Source organism: Oreochromis aureus, linkage group 12 (assembly GCF_013358895.1).
Source record: "Oreochromis aureus strain Israel breed Guangdong linkage group 12, ZZ_aureus, whole genome shotgun sequence".
NCBI classification, from domain to species: domain Eukaryota; kingdom Metazoa; phylum Chordata; class Actinopteri; order Cichliformes; family Cichlidae; genus Oreochromis; species Oreochromis aureus.
The window spans coordinates 12,818,306-12,839,552 of record NC_052953.1 but is presented as its reverse complement, the minus strand read 5'-3'; the positions used below and the strand labels follow the sequence as shown (position 1 = coordinate 12,839,552).

Sequence of the window (21,247 nt, the reverse complement as noted above, 5' to 3'; positions counted from 1 at the left end):
CACGTTTTGAAATTGCTGTCTTTAAAATATGTTGTGAGTGTTGCTGTGAAAGGATTTGTCACCATGATAATCTGTCAAAACAGGCTCGTCTGTGTGCTGTTTGTTTTGAGTTCATTAGCGAGATCGACAGGGTTTCCTGTCAGGGCTTATTCTCAGGACTTCACCGTTTTGATTCATTGCAATTTAATTTTCATGTGACACTGATTGTGTTGTCGTTACCGGCAGATCCCTTTGACTCTTGAGTGTTCCTGTTTTTTCCCAATAAATGACAAGATTATATGACAAGCTTATGCCGACGGGGGAAAAAAAGCAAAAAGGAAAGTCTAACATGACAGACACAGCCTTGTCTGCCATGTTAGAGTGAACAGAATTAGCAATATGTGAAAACAAAACAATTCAATTCAACATGGTTTATTTATATAGTGCCAGTTCACAACAATAGTCACCTCAAGGCACTTTGTGATGTAAAGACTGTACAATATTCAAAAGAATCCCCAACAATCACGGCATGAGCAGTGATTTCCCTTTTGACTGGAAGAAACAATGCAGTGCAATCCCAAATGGTGATTTTATGAATGAGAAATATCTACCAACATATTTGATGGAGTTCATGCAAGTGAGAAAAGATGCACAGGAAGAACACAAAGAAAACAACATGGGATCATCTGACCGAAAAGTTCAATCTGGCTCAACATCAGCCATTCAAAGCAAGAACAACTCAGTGTTCAGCATCTCAGGTACCATTGAAATCAAGGAAGACCAGAATCACAGATTGTCAGACTTACTATTGACCACAGCACAGATGTTTGTAATATCAGATTTTCAGACTCTGAAGCTCCTATTAAATTAGAAATTAATCTTTCTAGCTCCAAATGAAAATTAAATGGTAGAAATAAGGATTTTATGTTACACATTTGACAGAAATTAAACTCATTTGGTTTGCCACTGCTGTGCCCTGCCAGATAGTAATGAACAGTGAAACACAAACTCTGTGAAATACACAAATAAGAACAGAACAGTTAAAGTATATCAGTTCAGTGGTGATGGTAAGGAACACCCAGCCCTAGAAGAAAGGAGAAAGTGACAAAGCTGCAAATGTGTTTTCTTGGAAATGAAATGCGGATGTTGAAATTACATGAAATGCGTCTCCGGATTACGGGAACTGTAGTTTGGACAAAATTGCCTCTCTCTCTGTTTCTCTCTCTGTGTCTATAGATATAGATATTGTGAGTACAAGAAAACAATGATTAGAACACAATGTGCTTAAGTTTGCTTGGATGATGGGGTCCAGCTGTAGATCAGAGGAATAGGAAAGGATTAGCTATAGTGTGTGTGTGTAATTGAGCAGAGAGAGCGAGGAATTTATTGACACTGGGGGTCTGCCTGTCATAAAAGGAAATAGGAAGCCACAGTTGGGGGATGCTAGGACTGTATGGAGCAGATAGGAAAGAGAGGAGAAGTCTGTTACCCTTGTCCCTGAATGGAATAAAGGCTCATAACTGTCACAACTTAGAAGTAGGTTTGCAGGAGACCCTCCACATGCTTAGCTGTAAGAGTAAGACAAACAAGAAGCCAACAGCTTAGTGAACATTCCCCAAGGGATACCTGAGTGGGGGTCTCAGTGCTTGTGACCCGATAACCATGTTTTGTAGAGGAGTTTGGTGTAGCTTGGGTGAGGGGAGATGGACTTTTATGACCGGCAGGAAGTCACATATACAGAGACACACACCCAGTGCTGTAACTGTTACGACACACACACACTCACTTACGTCGCATACTCACAGGTATGCGCACACGCAGGCACTCACGTGCTCACGCATACATACACAGACACAGTGTTTTGGGTTTATAACACACCATGTGGGTTTTACGATGGGGAGTCGCTTCTATAAAACTGGTTGTAACAGAGAAAGAAGTTGAGATCTGCAGATGAATTGCCGGGCCCTGTATATCTCCCCTTCTAGAAGGTGCATGAGTTACTGAAGATGAATAAAGGTTTTGTGAAATAACTACTGAGTTCCTGTGTCGTCTCTGGAGGCCTGAGGAATAAAAAGAACTGGGGTGAAACTGAAAACACAACAATATATAGGATAATCTCTTACACACTATTAGACACAAGGCTTTTATCCATCAAAAATTGTGAGAAAAATTTGTGGCGTTACTTTTGACTGAAAACTGTAAAAAAGGGCCACTTAGAAATGAGTTCACCTGAATAATATGGGTGCTGTGTTTGTAACTTATATAGTTCATGAATATTCTTAGCTGTTTAAATGCTTGTATAGCTGTTATCGGCAATGTTATAAAAAGGAATCATTTCTCTTTATCAGTCTGCCTGATTGACAAGTGTAAAGATTACAATACAACATATTTAATGTGGCTGGAGACGGTCTCCAGAAGTGTTGATAACCTTATCTGGCTCGTGTGGTCACACTGTATGTGCTGGACAATGTCAGGGTTGCCAAGGTCAAAGGCAGCTTTGTTGAAGTCAGCTTGACAGATCAATAATAAAGCATAGCTTCTGTAATATTGCAGATGTTGACTGCTTCCTGTTGTGTTTTTCTAACCTTCAGGTGACAGAACTGCATATATGTTTAAGCTGTTGTGATGTGTCTAATCATAAAAATGTTTCCCACTATGAATCTGCTTCGGATCGGATTTTTCAGACTTTGCCCTGGAAATAATTTTTTTTTAAGTTACAGGCTTTCATTTTATTAGAATTTTTCACTTCCAGCGTGCCATGTTTTGCAGTAAAATATGTGTAGCAGACCTAGAACAAGATTCAGACATCCTGAAGTGCATGCTTTCACAGATATTTGAACAGTGGTTGTAGCCTGGTTACCAGTACTATATCCTGGTACTGATCTCTGTGTGGGTGAACAGTTAATAGCTTTTAATGGCAGGTGCAGTTTCTGGGAAATCATTCCTTTAAACAAGCCAAGTGCAAAGCTCTGGTGAAACTGTGATGCCAGGACTTCTTTTTGCTTAAAAATGGCTGAAAACCATAATTAATTACAATAGAGGAGTTGTTGTAGTTAAAGAAGTCAAAAGGAACATTTTCCTGTATAAATAGGGCCATAACTTATGCCACTAGGTTTCTAAAGAAGTTTGGTCACTTGAGGGTTAAATAGATGAATAAATATCAGGCTTTGCCACAGCTTTCAAAAGAGGATCAGGAAAGGTGGCAGCTTTACACGGTTACGTCTTTCAGTGTTTGTTTTGGTGTCTGGATCAGTTTGCAAGTCGCTGTGCGTGAAAGGTTTCAATAGGTTGGTTATAGGGACTGATTCCCTGCGAGTGTTTCTTACAGATAAAACCCATGGGCCTTCTTGCTGCAGCAAATAGTCCATCCGTGCTCGAAATCTTGTCGGAGCCAAGTCTTCCAGAGCGGCCAGCTCCCAGACAGTGGAGAATGATAACCAGAATGGGCATTAATATGCAGCATCCACCAATCAGGACAGTGCAGCTGGTTTACAAATCAGCATTCCTGAGTGGTTGACTACACTACTGCTATATTTGATGGTACTGCGTTCTGTGATACTTGTGAAGTGACACATCCGTTTCTTTTATGTTTCTGTGTAGTAAAAGCTTATTCGTGCTTTTTAACAGCATGTAAACCAGCTGAGTTTATTTATTTATGCATTTTTCTTTTTAAAATGTGGCTTTAAATAGAGGAAGATGACTGCTCTGTTTGACTCGATTTCATGGTTGCACCATAATTGCACCATTCTGCTACACACAGCATGTGTTGTTAGAGGACTCTGTGTGTGCATGTGTGCACGTCTGTGTTTCTGTATATCTCAAAGGAAATGTTCTTCTCGTTTTCTGTAGCCACACAACACCTTTAATTGCTTTCAAGGCAGCACATTTTGTTGTGTTCTTAGGAGTTCAGAAGAGTTCCCAAGTACTTGGCAACAGAATCTATGTTGACTTTACATAACTTTTTATAAGTTGTCAGCATGGAAAACAATCTCAAACTGACCCTGGTGTCAGACCTTTGAGTCAGAGTAAGGTATGAATGACTAGGGTTTCGTGCAGAATTTATATTGTATTGTCTTTCACTTCCTATTCTCTTTGGCATTGTAGAGCAAGATGCTGAAGTGTGGAGTAGTGCTGTCACAGAGCCTCTGTCCAGGAGCTGTCCACTAAATATTAATGTTCAGTGACATATAATATATATAGATGGATAGATACACAGTGTACCGGCATTACGTATTTAAAATACAAAATATGAGTAGCTGTATTCCGTTACAGTTGCTGTTGAAAAAGGTGATATTCAGAATACAGTTACTTTGTTGAAATAAATGGATTACACGGCGGCCTTTTCCTGTTTCACATGTTAGGCTATGCCCTCTCTATTTTTGGTACCATATTTTTCGGACCATAAGGCGCACCGGATTATAAGGCGCACTGTCGATGAACGGGTCTGTTTTCATACATAAGCCGCAGCAGATTATAAGGCGCATTAAGCGAAACAAAATCAGATCAAACTTTACCCAACTCATTCTTCTTGCTTCCTCCACTTCCGTACCATAGATTCATTGATGTTGAATCCTCCCGCAGCTGCTCCATTCCTGTGTTGTTGCAGTTTATTAATGACTAACCTCATATTCTGGATGGATTATCTCAGTTGTTCTCCTGACTGAAGTTTGGTCTGTTTACAGCATCGGGAACCCTCACGTTAACTTTTATTGAGTGGAAAAAAGTTAGCGTTCATCCTCCAGCTTCACTGTTTTTATAGTATGCTAACATAGCTGTGTCACTAGCGATCACGTAGCACATCATTATATACCTGCTAGCCAAACTTTAGTAACCCTACAAACGTCACTGCCGTTTACTTTCCTGTCTACATTTATATTGGAAGTGATAGCAGAACTGTACGTTTTTTCAGAAATCTCTCAGTCAGAATATGCTATATCATGTTTAGGTGGAAACTAGCGAGCTAACTTCCTGCTAACTTCTAACTCTGTTAAATTTAATAAATTCTGTTTTCATGGATGCCTGGATGTTAAACGTAATTGTTACACCTGGTAAAACAGCAACGCTGATAATTTTATTAAAGATGAAAACAGTTTTTGACTCTCAGTAATGTCGCAGTGTTCATTTGACTTTGCGACCTAAGGGGACGGAGTTTTGGACACAGATTACTCCGCGAGGCTCCTGACTACGGTAGCCATAATGCTCCGACAATCCATCAAGCGGTGTGGCTTCGTAGCTTACCAAAGTCATACTAAAACATTTTTTGACAGGTTTTTGAGCGCCGTGTACCACATAAAATTGGTTCAAGGTCAGTAAGCACAACCAGAATTCATACATAAGGCACACTGGACTGTATGGCGCACTGTCGATTTGTGAGAAAATTAAAGGATTTTAAGGGTGCCTTATAGTGCAGAAAATACGGTAATTCCATGCCGGTGGAAACCCAAACAAAACATGCATCAAGAGGCTCTAATGCCTGGGTCTCAATCTCGTGGCCCATGTCAATAATTTGATATGAAGGCAATAGGCAAAGTGTTACAGGCATACCCCTAAAGAATGTAGCCTCGTGGGCAGTGTATTAGATATACCTGTTATGTGTCTCTGAGCGCAAGGGAGGGAGAAAAATGGAGTTGAAAAGTACGAGTTGTCACTGACCAGAAACGATGGAAGCATGTAAATATAATAATAACCACTGCAACCAAAAAGAGTGCCTGATGAGCCCAGTTGTAAGTAAGCTATTAAGACTCGACTGTACACTGTGTTCGTGTTTTCCTCCGAAACAGTAAGTTCTGTTGGAGCGGCCTTTCAACGCCTCTCTCTGTCTCTCACTAGCAAAGTTGACCCAGACAACAAAGTAAAGCTAGTTTTCGGCTACGAGCCCGACACGGAACCCGACGTATTAGCCAGAGGTCTCTTTACTACGATTCGGAGCCGCGGACCTGTTTTATATGCGCAAGGAATAGTTTTCTACACAAGATCGCTGCTAAAAGTGGAGGCTTGCTTAATGTCCACCCTACTGTTACTCATTTTATATTAACATTTAAAAATCTAGTTGGTATTGGTATGGCGAGTAGTCTTCAGTAATAGTAATAAACCACACAGCAATAGTACGTTCATGTAGTTGTAAAAAGCATGATAATATATTAAGTAATCCAAAGTATTCAGAATACGTTACTCTCATTGAGTAATGTAACGGAATACGTTACAAAATACATTTTGGGGCATGTATTCTGTAATCTGTAGTGGAGTACATTTTTAAAGTGACCTTCCCAACACTGTATGTATGTATGACCCTTTGATGTCAGTGTATCATGGAATCATATTTAATTATGTGGGGAAAGGTTTTAAGGTATATAAAAAGTTAATAATTTACGATAATGGTCTCTACTCAACTTGTCTTTTAACTGCTGATATGTATAGAAAACCAAGTTGGGTGATCTTCTCTGTCTAAAATACATGATAGGCATATGTCTCTGTTTATCGCTAAGACTCTAATTGGGAGGCTGCCATTTTCCACCACTTCTATGCTAGGATGGCGCTCTGGTCCATATCAACCCTAGTCCTGCCTGGCTATCACTGCAAGTCCAGCTTCTAATTTCTTCGCTCCAACCACCTGGAACTCTTTGCAATGCATCCAGAAAATAAATTCTTTGGTTGCTCTGTCAATTTAAATTCATGATTACAAACCATTTAGCTTCCATCGTTATCCGTTTAATTAATTTGCCTTTTAACTCTAGATTTAGTCTCCTGCAGTAGTGTATTATTGGTTTTCTTTTTTAGAGTATATCTTTTGTTATCTGTATTGTGAATAATCGTGTAATTATAATAATTGTGAATTAGTTTTTTGTGGTCAGGTTTTTTTTGTTTGTTTGTTTTTAAAAAAAATAGTTGCTCAGATTACTATAGAGTCATGTGAAAAAACCCACATTTCCAACTAAAAACAGACCTGCGATACAAACGTATTTAGGAGCACCATGTGAATAAAAAGTCTGACAACATTAAGCTCGCGCTGCCGCTAGTTTTAAACAAAAACACTGATAACACAACAGAAGCAGTGATGATAACGCTGGCACAGTTTAATGTGGAGGCAGAGTCTTTTTACACACCGTGAAGAGCAAAGAGGCAGAGCTGCGAGGCTAAGCTCAGAGTGAAAAAAATTCTAGCTTTCAAAACAGCAGCGCTGTTCCTGTAATCACCATTAAAACCTTTAATAGAAAAAAGATAGCGGGAGTCTTTCAACAAACTCCAACATGAAGAAAAGCAAACTTTGTAGTTGTTCCATCCACTGCTGTTTGTTTTGTACACAGAAACATCTGCAGTAAGCCTCCAGAAGTTGTATTAAAAGATGAAGATGAACTGTTAACTTAGTGTGATACCAGACTGGTTAAATCATGCAGCTTGCTGAAGGCTGATGAGAGCTGTCCTATTTTACATACATGCAGTAAACAGCGGTGTGTCTAAAGGGGGCCATTGGGTGTAATAGACTATATTTATTTCAAGGTTTTCCTACCATTTTTCAGATTAAAAGTGAAATAATATAAAATATTGTATAAACTAAATTGCATTAATATTTATTAATAAAACCTTTTTTCACAAGCCAATATAAATGTACATGTGCCAGTAAGGCCCTGGCCTGAGGTTAGGTTGGACACTGAATTAGTATTATTATTATTAGGGCTGTGCGATATGACCAAAATCTCATATCCCGATATAAGATATCTATCGTCCCGATAATGATATAAATCACAAAAATGTAACATTTTCTGTAAATTCTGTGAATCTCGGGCAGCTCGACTTGCGTGAAGTGTTTCCAGCTGGGCGTTGTGTACCTGGAGTTGCGTGTTTTAACCGATGCATGAAACGATAAATTTTTAGACATAAGTTGTAACGGCCGCCGTTTTCTTTGTGAGTATTTATTACACAGTGTGCTGCGGGGAAAAGCCTGTTCTAACGTTTGAGTCTAAGGTTTATTTTTTAGCACCTGACGGCTCTTTTTTGCTTCTCATCCATAAACACTCCAGGTCTCTCTTGGAAATTAGATTTCTAATCTCAATGAGATTTTTTACCCGGATAAATAAAGGACTAATAATAATAAAAAAGAAACTCTGCATACTCTTTCACGTGATTCAGTTTATTTTGAAAAGTCTCAACAGGATCTTGAGCTTTATTGTGAAAGGTTTATGTGAAAATAAACAAGCGGACACGCAATGGTTTTACCGTCGTTGTTGCTAACGACAACGCATAAAAACAAGCGCTTGTCCGTCTGTAGTGTGGTTATATTAAATATAAGAGAAAGAGAGAACTTTAGGAAATTTATATAGCCACTACAGTGACCATCAAAACGATGAAAAAATATTGCCATAAACAGTTTTTTTTTCGCGACACCACGAAACAAACGATAGCGTAAAATGAAACGATAGGTTTTTATATCGTCATCCGATATATATCGTTATATCGAACAGCCCTAATTAATATTAATTAATTGTTCAATCGATAGATTAATAAAATTATCAATAGCTGCAGCCCTAGTAGCCAGATGCTGCTAATCAAAGGCACTTGATTAATTGGTCACCAGTGAGCACCTTTTTATAAAAGCTGGAGTTTTGGGAAGTTGTTGATGTGGAGTATTCAGGTATGTGTTAACACACTGCAGTAGAAAGTAGAGTAGACATCCCAGCAAGTTCACCCCAAGGTCAGATACTGCAGAGATACTCAGAGAAACTGCAAAAAAAATCTAAGAGGTACATCTTAAACTCTACAGGCCTCAGTTGGGATGTTAAGTGTTGGAAGGGTTGCCTCTTCCCTCTAAAAAATAACATGGCAGCACAGTTTTGGTTTGCAAAGTTGCATCTGAATAAACCACAAGACTTGCGGAACAAGGTTTTCTGGAGAGGTGAAATTAAAGTGGAGTTGTTTGGCCATAATGCACAGCATTAGTGAAAACCAAACAGCATAACCACATACCACAATCACCTTATACCAACTTTCAAGCACAAGTTTGTCAAGCTTGACCCAAACTGGGTCATGCAACAGGACAGTGATCCCAAACTGAGCTGCAAACAAAAAGGAAGTGCCAGCAAACTTCAGTGAGCTGAAGCAACATTGTAAAAAAGAGTGGGCCAAAATTCCTGATAGTTACTAAAGGTGAATAGACAAGCCACTGAATCATGGGGTGTTCTTAATTTTACAGGACTACATCTAATTTGATCTTGTAAAATATGCTTTCATTTTTGTTGAAGAGGCTAATTCACTAAGATTAATTTCAATTAATTTTTACCACATGCAAGACAACACCAGGGTATAAGTAATATGGATGTATTGCCAGGGCTTCTCTTGCATAGAGATAACTTTTGCTAAATTAAGATTAAGGAAATTTGGAGCCTCTTAGATGTGTTTAATGTTTTATATCAGTGTCACTTTTCATCTCTGTATTCGTGCTTCTGGATTCCTACAAATGTGCTATGCCTTTAATAGCAGCTGTGACTCATAAATTAAACCACTGTATTTGTCTATAGACAAATGTAGAGCATAATATATTGTGCTGAACTTTTGAGTCGCCATGTATCCAGCGTCATTGCTGCCAAACAAGAAGCAACAAAATCTAATGTTGCCTTGTAAACAACCACTTCCCATAAATTTAATTTATGCGTGGTAGAGGACATTACCGCTGTCTTCAGGCAGCAGATTGCTTATGCAGATGCCTATAAAAGAGCATCTAAATAGTTGATAATTCTCAAATATGTCACAGCATGACAATTAAAACAATTTCTGGAACTCTGACATCACCAGCCGGTGAATGTCTGGAGTGAAACACCGCTGTCAAACGAAAGCACACTGTATGAGAAGTCTAAGAGAGAGAGAGTGAGACAGATAGATGGTTTGTGTGCATATAAGAAAGAAAGAAGGAAGAAGAGAGCAAGAGTGAGACCCAATACCTTGTACATGATCTGTAAAAAGTGAGTCAATATAGCTTGGGGGGCATACTAACTTGGTTCCCTGTGGTAACTGTGTATGTCATCATTTTATATAAATTGTGAGCCCGGTCAATCTCTATTAGAGCACAGAATGAACTGAATACATGTGAGGTACACACTACCAACTACTCCATTGGTAATCGGATCTATAGGAGCATTAGGAGTCAGAAAGGTGCTAAAGCTGTGGGGCTGGATGTTAGGTTTGTGTGAGTTTGTCAGCATGGCTGAATATTGAACAGTGGATGAAAGCAAGTGCTGAAGAATTAGCAGCATTAGAGTCTGAACATTACCCTAATGAGCTGGAATTGCATATGTACTTTAGGGGAAATGTGACTCATAACTAGGACCGGGTAATAAGCCGGAGCTCTTTTTATATGCTTGGGTAGAATATTGTAGTAACCATTTTAGCTTTTATATAAACTGCATCAAAATGGCATTGGTTCAGAGCAATTTACTGTATGATGATGATGATGATGCAGAGGCAGCCCACCATCTCAGTCTAATCATGTACTTCTCACCTCAGTGAAGAAGAGAAATCTTTGGTATGGAAATAAAACGCATATTCAACACATAATGGTACCTAAATAAGTCAATTATCTGCAGAGTCGAGCAGGTTCTGTAGTCGTGAAACATTTTAACAAGCGAATGGGTGTGTATTGTTAGCACAGTTATTTGATCTTACTGGTGAAACTCACAAACAGGACTTCAGTCTTCATCCTTCATCATTTTCTATCTACCATTTTTTATTTTGTTTATTCTCATTTACAATTCTTGGTTTCCAGGCTTTTCCTAATGAATCTTGGGGGTGTCCAGATAAATGCCTGTACATACAGCTTCTCATAGAAACATTGAGGATAAATTCTGCACACTGCACCTCTAAGAATGTAAAAATGTGTGACAAATTGAAGGAAATTACTGAACGTTTGTCCACTAATGGAGAGGATCTGATGGTTCTGTTTTGTTTTGGGCATGGTTTGGCGCACCTTTTTTCCTGAGATCAGCAATAGGGAGACCCCAGTCCAGATCCAGACCCAGATGCTGTTTTTTACTCACCCAGACCTATTACTAGACTTTGACTGACCTTTTTAACCTTCCTTGAATTTACAAAGGGGCTTTAATCTGTATAGCGTTTTCTTTTGTCTGGGATGGGATGCTACTCAGCAAATCAAATCATTTATTCAGAGCGCGTATGAAAACAAAAAACTCTGCGAGGAGATGAGATGCAGAACTCATCTCTAGGGTTAAATGTAAGGTCATCTGTCCAGTCATCCCTTTCCTCACTTTATGAGGAAAAAGGGGGGGTTAATGCCTAGATGGTTAGAGAAATACAAGATAAAGGGAAACTTACACTAAACCTTTTACCCCTCACACGTAAAAGCCTAATGGGGTTTTGTCGTCAACCCGCCAGGTGGGCAGGCAACATGAACACCCAAGTTTGTGAATGGGATAAATCGAGAACTAAGCGACCTCAAGGTCAGAGGTCAAGTTTTCAGAAAATCTTGTGAATTGAATAACTTGAGAACAAGGTGACGTAGGATTTTCAAATTTATACCATAGGTGAATCTACTAGGAGGCCGAGGGGTGCCACTGGCTACAGTCACCTTTTTTTTTTCTAAAGTCAGCTTTTTCAAAAGCTTTTTTTAAAGTTCAGAATGCAAACCTTATTTTACTTGAAAGGAGAAAAGCATTTTACTTTTAGAGTACCCTCCAGGTCATTGTGAAAATAAATAATAAACATTAAAGTACTATATAATTGTACAATTTTTCTTTTACTTTACAGCTAGTTGTGGTCTATATACAGACACCTATGCAACTGTTAGGCTACTTTAGTTGAACTATAGTAAATGTGGAACCTTGTGATATTCTGGATCTTTGTTTGAAGACATTTTCTCTAACTGGATCTCCTTCAATGCAAGCTAGTACAAAGTTGTTCTGAGTGATCCCCTTTAAACATTTCGACACACAGTTTACTACATTTCCTTCAGAGTCTGAGCTAAGTAAGGATTTCGACAGATATGGATGTAGACTGCAATTTGATGACTGTGAGGTGGTTATTATTGTTGAAAGTGGTAATTGGAGGGCCTTGGTCTTCATGTATGCATTCAGTGTGAGTGACACATTTGGCTAGCAATGTGTTCAGAACTGGCCAAATATCATGTGTGATTATTCATTAAAAATAACCTATATAGAATCAATAGTCTGTTCTTCAAATACATATCGATGGTTTCATTTTTAAATCCTCCATGGTGGAATACTGAGACAAAACTACACTGCGTATTTGTCCAGAAATACGGAATTATTTGTATCTTTTGGAAAAAAAACGTCAGTCTTGATATGGGTTCATGAATTATTCAGCGCATATACAGGTAGTTTCACATAAAAGGATTTAATACATACTCTGATCAATTGCCTGAAACCCATGAGTTTCATCAGTCATCAGTTGGTTGTACAGAAATGATCCAGTAGCGCTGTTACAATGTGCCAGGGATTTTTCTGGCAAATTTGGGTCAATTTTTTCCCTTAGAAAAAGGTTAACTAATATGTTTTGAGTCATCATCACTATCTTGTGATTAACCATTTATTCAAGGAATCAAGAAGATTCTAGTAGAGAATTGTAGAGTACATTTAAGCTGTTTAAAGCTGTTCTCGACCAACACGTCACTAATCCAGCCTTTTTTTTATTCCCAGCATTAATATGGATACCTTTGGTTTTGGCTGCCTGACTTTACTGTGCATAGTTCTGAATACCACTCTTTCTTTAATAAACATTATTAGGAAGAGTACGAGAGTTGTGTCCTTAAAAAGTCAGACAATAAAACAAAATTCTACACAAATGCCAAATGATACACAAGTAATTTTAAAGGTCCTCTGTGCTCCTCGGTTGAAGCTGTGGGTGCATTAATCATGTTTAGAACTTGTAGTTTCTTTTTAACAATGTCCTTTTTACTCCTAAGCATAGTCTGAAGTCATAGCTGCAACTTTGTCCTTACTCTCTTTTTCAGCCAGTATAAATACTTGGGATACCTTTTTACTAAATTCCTTCATAGTCTTCACTCCGCATGAATCTTGAGAGATATGCAGCTTGATAGGTGCTTGAAGGCATTAAACCACAAGGAGGTAAATCTAGCTGTAGAGACTTGGCAAAATCAATGAGCCCTTGGTTCTTAGGTATGTTCCAAGTGAGCAGAGGCATGTTCTGACCATGAACCATACAGCGTGTAAAGTGTGGGTAAACATATTGAACAATTTCAAGAAAATTTACACAGCATTTGCTCAGCTTTCAAGGCTAAACCTATAAGCATTTTAGCTGAGAGAAAAGTTGGAGCCAGTGCTTGAGAAATTCAGTTATCTGAGTGCAAATATGCTGAAATATTGTTTATATCACAAAACGTATTAAAAAATTGAAAAAGATATATTATTTAAATATTACTTGGTTTCTGTGATTGGCTCCAGTTCCTAACAGCTCTTCACAGTGTTTTGGGATTTCTTTTTTCTGGCAGCGCTGATGGGTTTTGGTTTGCATAATATTTTCTAGTCACAAAATTTGTCTTTCAACTTAAAAGGCTCCCATTTGATCCTTGGCCTTGGTGGGATCATCACCATCCATATTAATAACAACCAGACTGTTGGACATCCACTACTTTGGGGTCTTTGCTCTCATTTGCTTCCTGTTCTAGCTCTTCAGGTGACTTTCATCTGCTGTGATTGTTGGATGATCATAATGAGGTCATTTTCATTTAGTTTGTGCACTCCCTGTCCAGGCACAACCTAAATATCCTGTTCCCTACTCCCTCTAGGCTGCAGTCAGTCTTTCTGTGCCTTTCTCCTGTTGTGCTTGTTCCTTGTTGAGCAGGCAAGTTTACAAATTCAGAAATCCTTCTGCAGTTGGGTTATAATCTGATAAAGCTTGCTAGTTTAACAGAAGTATAAGTCATTGTGTTCTGGTTCCTGGTTAACAAATTTCAAATTTTAAATTTTATTTGTCACATACACAGTCATACACAGTACGATATGCAGTGAAATGCTTAGACAACTGCACGTGACCTAAAATAAAAGACTATGAATAGGATAGGAAATAAATATGAAAATTAAAATGAAGGGTAAATTTAATTAGGAAAGAATAAAATAAAATATAAAAATTAAAGTTAAAAATAAAATAACTGTACAACAACAAATTAAAATGAAGGGTAAATTTAACTAGGAAAGAATAAAATAAAGTATAAAAATTAAAGTTAAAAATAAAATAACTGTACAACAAAATACACAATACACAAAATCCACAATATAGAAAATATATAGAATATATGAAGAGAAATAGAACAATAAGGGCAGCTGTACGAGTAATAAATGGTAATGAAAGAAATGTAATGTCCAGAGTTGTGCAATCCACATAATTAAGTGTCGTAAAAGTCGCTGCGAGCAGGGTTCGAACCTGCGCGGGGAGACCCCATTGGATTTCAAGTCCAACGCCTTAACCTCTCGGCCATCGCAGCAGGCGCTAAATTTCAACTTACTTGAAGCAGAGTTAGAAATCAAATAATATCAAAATATATGATGGAATCTATGAAATGAAATTTAGCGACTTGTAGTAACAACAGATGAAATAACCTTTTGGTGAATTCCTGAGAATACCAGTGGGTGTGAAGGACACCACTGGCTGACATATGAGGGGGGTAAATGCATTAAAAGGTTAGTCTTTGATGGAGACAGGAATATCCATTTGCCGTTGTACTAAATATTAGCTTTCAGACAGATGACCTTAAATTTAACCCTAGAATACGTTGGTGTACAGTAAGGTTGGGTGATTGGACGAATATATCGACTATTGACGATAGGCTGAGCCTTTCACTGATCGTTTTTACAAGGGCGTTGTATTTATTTATTTGTTTGTTTGTTTGTTTGTTTACCCATGAGTAAGTTTGCTAATAATGTTGGTTGAAGCTAAGAGAAGCAGTCAACGGAAAAAAAAATGGCGCTGTTTTAACAGCACCGTCTTCCGGCTGCGAACAAATGCACCCTCCTCAGAGTGCGCCCAAATGCAGCAATTCATTTACTCAAACTCATAGGCTACTGTCTTACTTTCTTTTATGTTCAGAAAAAAACAAAAACATCTTATTTACATTTTTAAAAAAACCCACAACGGTGGGGAGGGAAACAAACACAAACTGGCTTCTCTTTGCCACTATAACCGTGTTTACAGGCCGTTCCAGTGTTTATTTGTCTTACACACTTGACCAAACAACAAATACAAAATTAAACAAAAGGTAAGTTAAAAATCAAAATGTCTAGTCCAGCAAACGTAGAATAAAATCTCTGACATAATGTTAAGTCTTTTGTGCGATTTGGCTTATCTCAAATAAATAAATGAATGAGTAATCCAAAAAGTAGCTATATTGATACTGAAACAAACAAGAAAAGAAAGTAAAATATTTCCTCCCAAAAAAAACCCATATAAATTCTCAATGTGCCAGTCAGTCCGTGCGTGATCAAAAAGTCACCTGTGCAAATATATCGCCTGTTGTCATTTACTGGACTGACGTTTGTCGGCTCGAAAATTTTTATATATCGCCCAGCCTTAGTGTACAGAGGAGTTTATGGTTTACTCAATGACTTCAAGATGCCCAGATCCTGTGGCTACAAAACGAGCCCAAATCATTACCCCTCTATCACTGTGCTTGACATTAGGAATGGGGTCATGTATCACTATGCATTATGGCCAGACATTTCTATTTTGTGCAGTGTGCCCAAAGGACATTGTTCCACAAATCTTGTGATCTATTCAGATGTAACTTGTAACTTGCCAAACATGTTGATGATCAGTTAATCAAGCACATTTTAATATCAGCACCTGGCTGTTATTTATCCTCTTAATTCCCGGAAGTAGTAAGAGTGTAATTGTGAAAACTGATTTTCACATTACTTTTATATGGTGCGGAGAAACAATTATTTGATCCTCTGCTGAATTTTAAGTTTGTTTTCTTACAAAGGGATGAACAGTTTCTAATTTTCTGATACTTTCATTTTAATCAAGAGACACAGAATATCAAAAAAAAAAAGAAAATCCTGAAAAAACAGATTACATAAAAGTTACAAATTGATTTGTATGTCACTGAAATAATCATTTGATTCCCTACAAGCTAGCCAGAATTGTGCATAGCACAGATTGTAATCTGTCTCCCACATGGGCATGCAGATTTCAGTCAGTCAGTCAGTTAGTTACAGATACTCCTGATCTCAGTGATTTGAGGAGTATCTGAAGAAATTGATTCCGTCCACAGAATCAATTTCTTCCATTCCTCTCCATCACCATGGGCAAGACCATAGAGCTGTCAAAGCTCACTTCAGAGACAACATTGTACACTTGCACAAGGCTTGAATGGGCTACAAGACCATCAGTAAGAAGCTTGGTGAGAAGGTGACAAGTAGTGAAATTACTTGGAAATGGAAGAAATATAAAATGGTCATCAGTCACCCTAAATTGTGAGCTCCATCCAAGATTTTGCCTCATAGAGTGCGGATGATCATGGGGAAAAGTGGTGGGTCAGCCCAAAACTACATGGGAAGAACTTGCTAATGATCCAAAGGTAGTTGGGACCACAGTCACCAAGAACACCATTGGTAACACATGCCATAATGGATTGAAATCTTGCACCGCCCAAAGGTCCCCTTTATTTCTCTCAGTGACATGCAAATCACTTTGTAACTTTTATGTAATGTCTTTTTTTCCTGGATTTTTGGATGATGTTATGTCTTTCTCCATTAAAATGAAATTACCATAAAGACTGTCCATTTCTTTGTGAGCAAACTTACAAATTTAGCAGTGGATCAAATATTTCCCTAACTGTAGGATAACAGACCATAACTCCTAATTGCAAATGAACCTGATAAAAACAAACATACAAACTAAGAAATACACAAAGAATGTAAAAAATGCACAGCATTTGTCAAAAACTTTTGAGACTACTTTAGAGTATGTCATAAAGCAGATAATGGTAGAGGTAAGAAATAATTTGTCTTTAGACTGAGTTTCAGAGCTTTCTAACTCAGAAGTGTTAAGAAAAATGCTTTATGATTATCACTGGGGTGTTGGATTAAGTGCTCATCCCCATGTGCCTAAACAAAAGATGATGTGTCTGTTAACAAGAGCAAGTATCACTTTCCATTAACACTTAGGTGGCTCATGAAAGCTACACTAATACACTTGACATTGATAACCATTTTTCAGGCTGAGCCCATGAGTTCTGTCTCCTGCAGCGTGTAAGGCTGCTGCTTGAAAGGCATCGTCTCTTAGCAGGATGTTACTTGGTGGGGGGGCTGTGTTTGTCCATGCAGGCTGTGGCTCCTCTCACACCCGCTCTGTTAATCCAAGGTTAGCAGACAAAGTATTTGTTAGTTTAAATTAGGCTCTTTCATCAAATAAATGGTCTCAAGTCATTGATACGTTTTTGTATTTGTACATATTTGCCATCTTTCTGATTTTTGAGTTTCTTGCATATTTTTCAAACTTGAATGTTTCAGATCACCAAACTATTTTCGAAATTACTCAAAGATTACTCATTTATCCATAAATATCATCCATAAATACAAAATGCAGTTTTTAGAAGATGATATCACTCTATCACTCTATCCAAACGAACCTGCCCCTATGTGAGAAAGTAATTGCCCCCTTTGTTAAATCCTATATTAACTTTGATTAACCACATTTATGGAGAAGCTGAGTTATGTTTTTTACACCCAACCCTGATTACTGCCAGACCTGTCAAGAAATCATTTAAATAAGAAATAGGCTTAAGAAATATTTTTGTCTTTTCCACACATACGTATGCATGTATATGTGTGTATATGTATATATGTGTGTATATGTATATACATATATACATATATATGTATATATACGTATATATGTATGTGTATACACACACATACATATATGATATTGATATTGCTGTCATTCGGAACCGCTACATCGATCACTACAGCCGTCTTCTTCTGTTTGTCTACCACCACTATGTCCGGTTGGTTAGCCACCACCATTTTGTCCGTCTGCATCTGGAAGTCCCACAGGATCTTAGCTCGGTCATTCTCCACCACCCTTGGGGGCATCTCCCATTTTGACCTCGGGACTTCCAGGTTATACTCGGCACAGATATTCCTGTACACTATGCCGGCCACTTGGTTATGGCGCTCCATGTATGCCTTGCCTGCTAGCATCTTGCACCCTGCTGTTATGTGCTGGATTGTCTCTGGGGCATCTTTACACAGCCTGCACCTGGGGTCTTGCCTGGTGTGATAGACCCCAGCCTCTATGGATCTTGTACTCAGAGCTTGTTCTTGTGCTGCCATGATTAGTGCCTCTGTGCTGTCTTTCAGTCCAGCTTTGTCCAGCCACTGGTAGGATTTCTGGATATCAGCCACCTCCTCTATCTGCCGGTGGTACATACCGAGCAGGGGCCTGTCCTTCCATGATGGTTCCTCGCCTTCCTCCTCTTTCTTGGGTTTCTGCTGCCTGAGGTATTCACTGAGCACGCTGTCAGTTGGGGCCATCTTCGTGATGTATTCGTGGATGTTTCTTGTCTCATCCTGGACTGTGGTGCTGACACTCACCAGTCCCCGGCCCCCTTCCTTCCGCTTAGCATACAGCCTCAGGGTGCTGGACTTGGGGTGAAACCCTCCATGCATGGTAAGGAGCTTTCTTGTCTTTATGTCAGTGGCTTCTATCTCCTCCTTTGGCCAGCCTATTACCCCAGCAGGGTACCTGATCACGGGCAGGGCGTGGGTGTTGATGGCCCGGATCTTGTTCTTACCGTTCAGCTGACTCCTCAGGACTTGCCTGACCCTCTGCAGGTATTTGGTGGTTGCAGCCTTTCTAGCAGCCTCTTCATGGTTCCCATTCGCTTGCGGGATCCCCAGGTACTTGTAACTGTCCTCTATGTCTGCAATGTTGCCTTCTGGTAGTTCAATCCCCTCAGTTCTGACTACCTTCCCTCTTTTTGTTACCATCCGACTACACTTCTCCAGTCCGAACGACATTCCAATGTCATTGCTGTATAGCCTGGTAGTGTGTATCAGTGAATCGATGTCTCGTTCACTCTTGGCATACAGCTTGATGTCATCCATGTACAGGAGGTGGCTGACAACCGCTCCGCTTCGTAGTCGGTATCCGTAGCCAGTCTTGTTAATGATCTCACTGAGGGGTTCAGGCCTATGCAGAACAGCAGTGGGGACAGAGCATCTCCTTGGTAGATCCCGCACTTGATGGTGACTTGTGCTATGGGCTTGGAGTTGGCCTCTAGTGTTGTACGCCACATCCCCATTGAGTTCCTGATGAAGGCTCTTAGGGTCCTGTTGATCTTGTACAATTCTAGGCATTCCAGTATCCAGCTGTGGGGCATTGAGTCATAGGCCTTCTTGTAATCAATCCAGGCAGTGCACAGGTTGGTCAGTCTGGTCTTGCAGTCTCGGCTGACTGTTCTGTCTACCAGTAGCTGGTGTTTTGCGCCTCTGGTATTCTTGCCAATCCTTTCTGTGCCCGCTCATGTATTGACCCATGTGCCTGTTCATCTTAGCCGATATGATGCCTGACAGGAGCTTCCATGTAGTACTGAGGCAGGTTATTGGTCGGTAGTTGGATGGGACCGGTCCCTTCTTGGGGTCCTTGGGGATCAGGACCGTCCGACCTTCGGTTAGCCATTCCGGTGTCTCTCGTTAACTAGCAGCTGGTTCATTTGTGCTGCCAGACGCTGTGGAGTGCAGTCAGCTTCTTCAGCCAGTAGGCGTGAACCATGTCGGGCCCTGGTGCTGTCCAACTCTTCATACTGGAGACCCTTTCTTGGATATCTGCCACTGTGATGGTTACTGGACCCTGTTCAGGAGGTCGCTATGGTCTGCCCTCAGATCCACTAGCCACTGAGCATTGCCGTTATGGGTTGCGTCCTTCTCCCATATGCTCTTCCAGTATTGCTCCGTCTCCAGCCTTGGTGGTGCTGTTCTGTTATTGTTCCCTTGCCACTGAGAGTACACCTTTGCTGGTTCTGTGAAGAACAGCTGGTTTATTCTCCTGCCTTCTCTCTCTCTGGTGTACCTCCTCAAGCGGGTGGCCAAGGCTGTGAGTCTTTGCTTGGCAGTTTCCAAGGCCTCAGGTATGGACAGCTTGCTGTATTTCTTATGCACCTTCTTTGTCGCACCTTTCTGCAACTCCGTTAGTTGGCTAACCTCCCTCCGTGCTACTTTGATCTTGCCCTCTAGCCTCCTTCTCCATGGAGGGTATTGCCCTTGTGGCTGTTCAACTTGTAGCCAAGCATCTCACTGATCACTGCTGCCGTAGTGTAGATCAGCTTGTTAGTGTCGGTAATCGTGGTTGTAGGTATCATCCGTAGTGCTGCGTTAACATCATCTAGCAGACCTTCTGAGGGTACTTCACGTAATCTTGGTAACCGGCTACGGGGGATCCAGGTTTCAAGCTTGGCCATGATCCTATCCTTCAGGTCAGTTCCTCTGGCACTCAACGATCCTTCTCTTATCGCACTTGGGGCTATGTACCCAATCTCGGGTGGGGTGATGATATCTCCCCTGACCTGGCGCCCCTGACTCCTCCTTGCCGTAGCATTTATGTTGTACCTCATCAATCTCTAGCTGTGAGAGCAGTTCCTTCTTTCGAATGTTGGAACACTGAGCTACTAGTTGTTTCGCCGTCATTGTGGATGTTGGGTATCGAAGAATCCATAGGTCCCTCATCCTATTCATGTAACCCCTTCCGCCAGGGTTACTTGTGTAGTAGCATTCCAACAACGCCCTGTTTTCGTCTCTTGCCCACCGATGCCTTCTTGTTCCAGTAGTATATATATATGTATGTATGTATGTATATATGCATGTGTGTATATATATGTATATGTGTGTGTATATCTCAGTTGATGCTGTCATAAAGTGACTAATAGCATCTTTAAGAACAGCTGCTATTGAACATTCAGATCTAAGACTGGTAAAAGGTCCTTTTGTGTGGTTGTTTTCAGCTGTTTGGGGAATTTTTTATACAATGATCACAGTGCCAATGTTGCAGGCAAGTGATTATCTGCATGGTAATAAGCCCCTAAGGGTAGAAAATAAAAGGCATCGGAATCTTTTATGAGTTTAATATTTATAATTGTTTTTTAAAAATGTATTATTTATATACTATAAGTATGCGCCTTGAGACCAAAAGGGCACAAACACAAGCCAAGCTGGAGGCGAGTGTTTCCAAGGTGATAGTAGCTCCAGACATTCAATAATTTTTTTTTTTAGGAAGAGAAATAAAGACTTTT

General features: G+C 39.7%; 1 protein-coding gene and 1 non-coding gene across 12 annotated transcripts in view; one reads left to right on the top strand and one right to left on the bottom strand.

Moving 5' to 3' along the window:
* gpat2 (glycerol-3-phosphate acyltransferase 2, mitochondrial) overlaps positions 1-21,247 on the top strand; it is a 184,864-nt gene that overhangs the window by 77,119 nt on the left and 86,498 nt on the right. The window lies entirely within an intron of this gene.
* On the bottom strand, positions 14,362-14,443 carry trnas-uga. Its single transcript has one exon. It is a non-coding gene; the product is annotated as a tRNA-Ser (tRNA).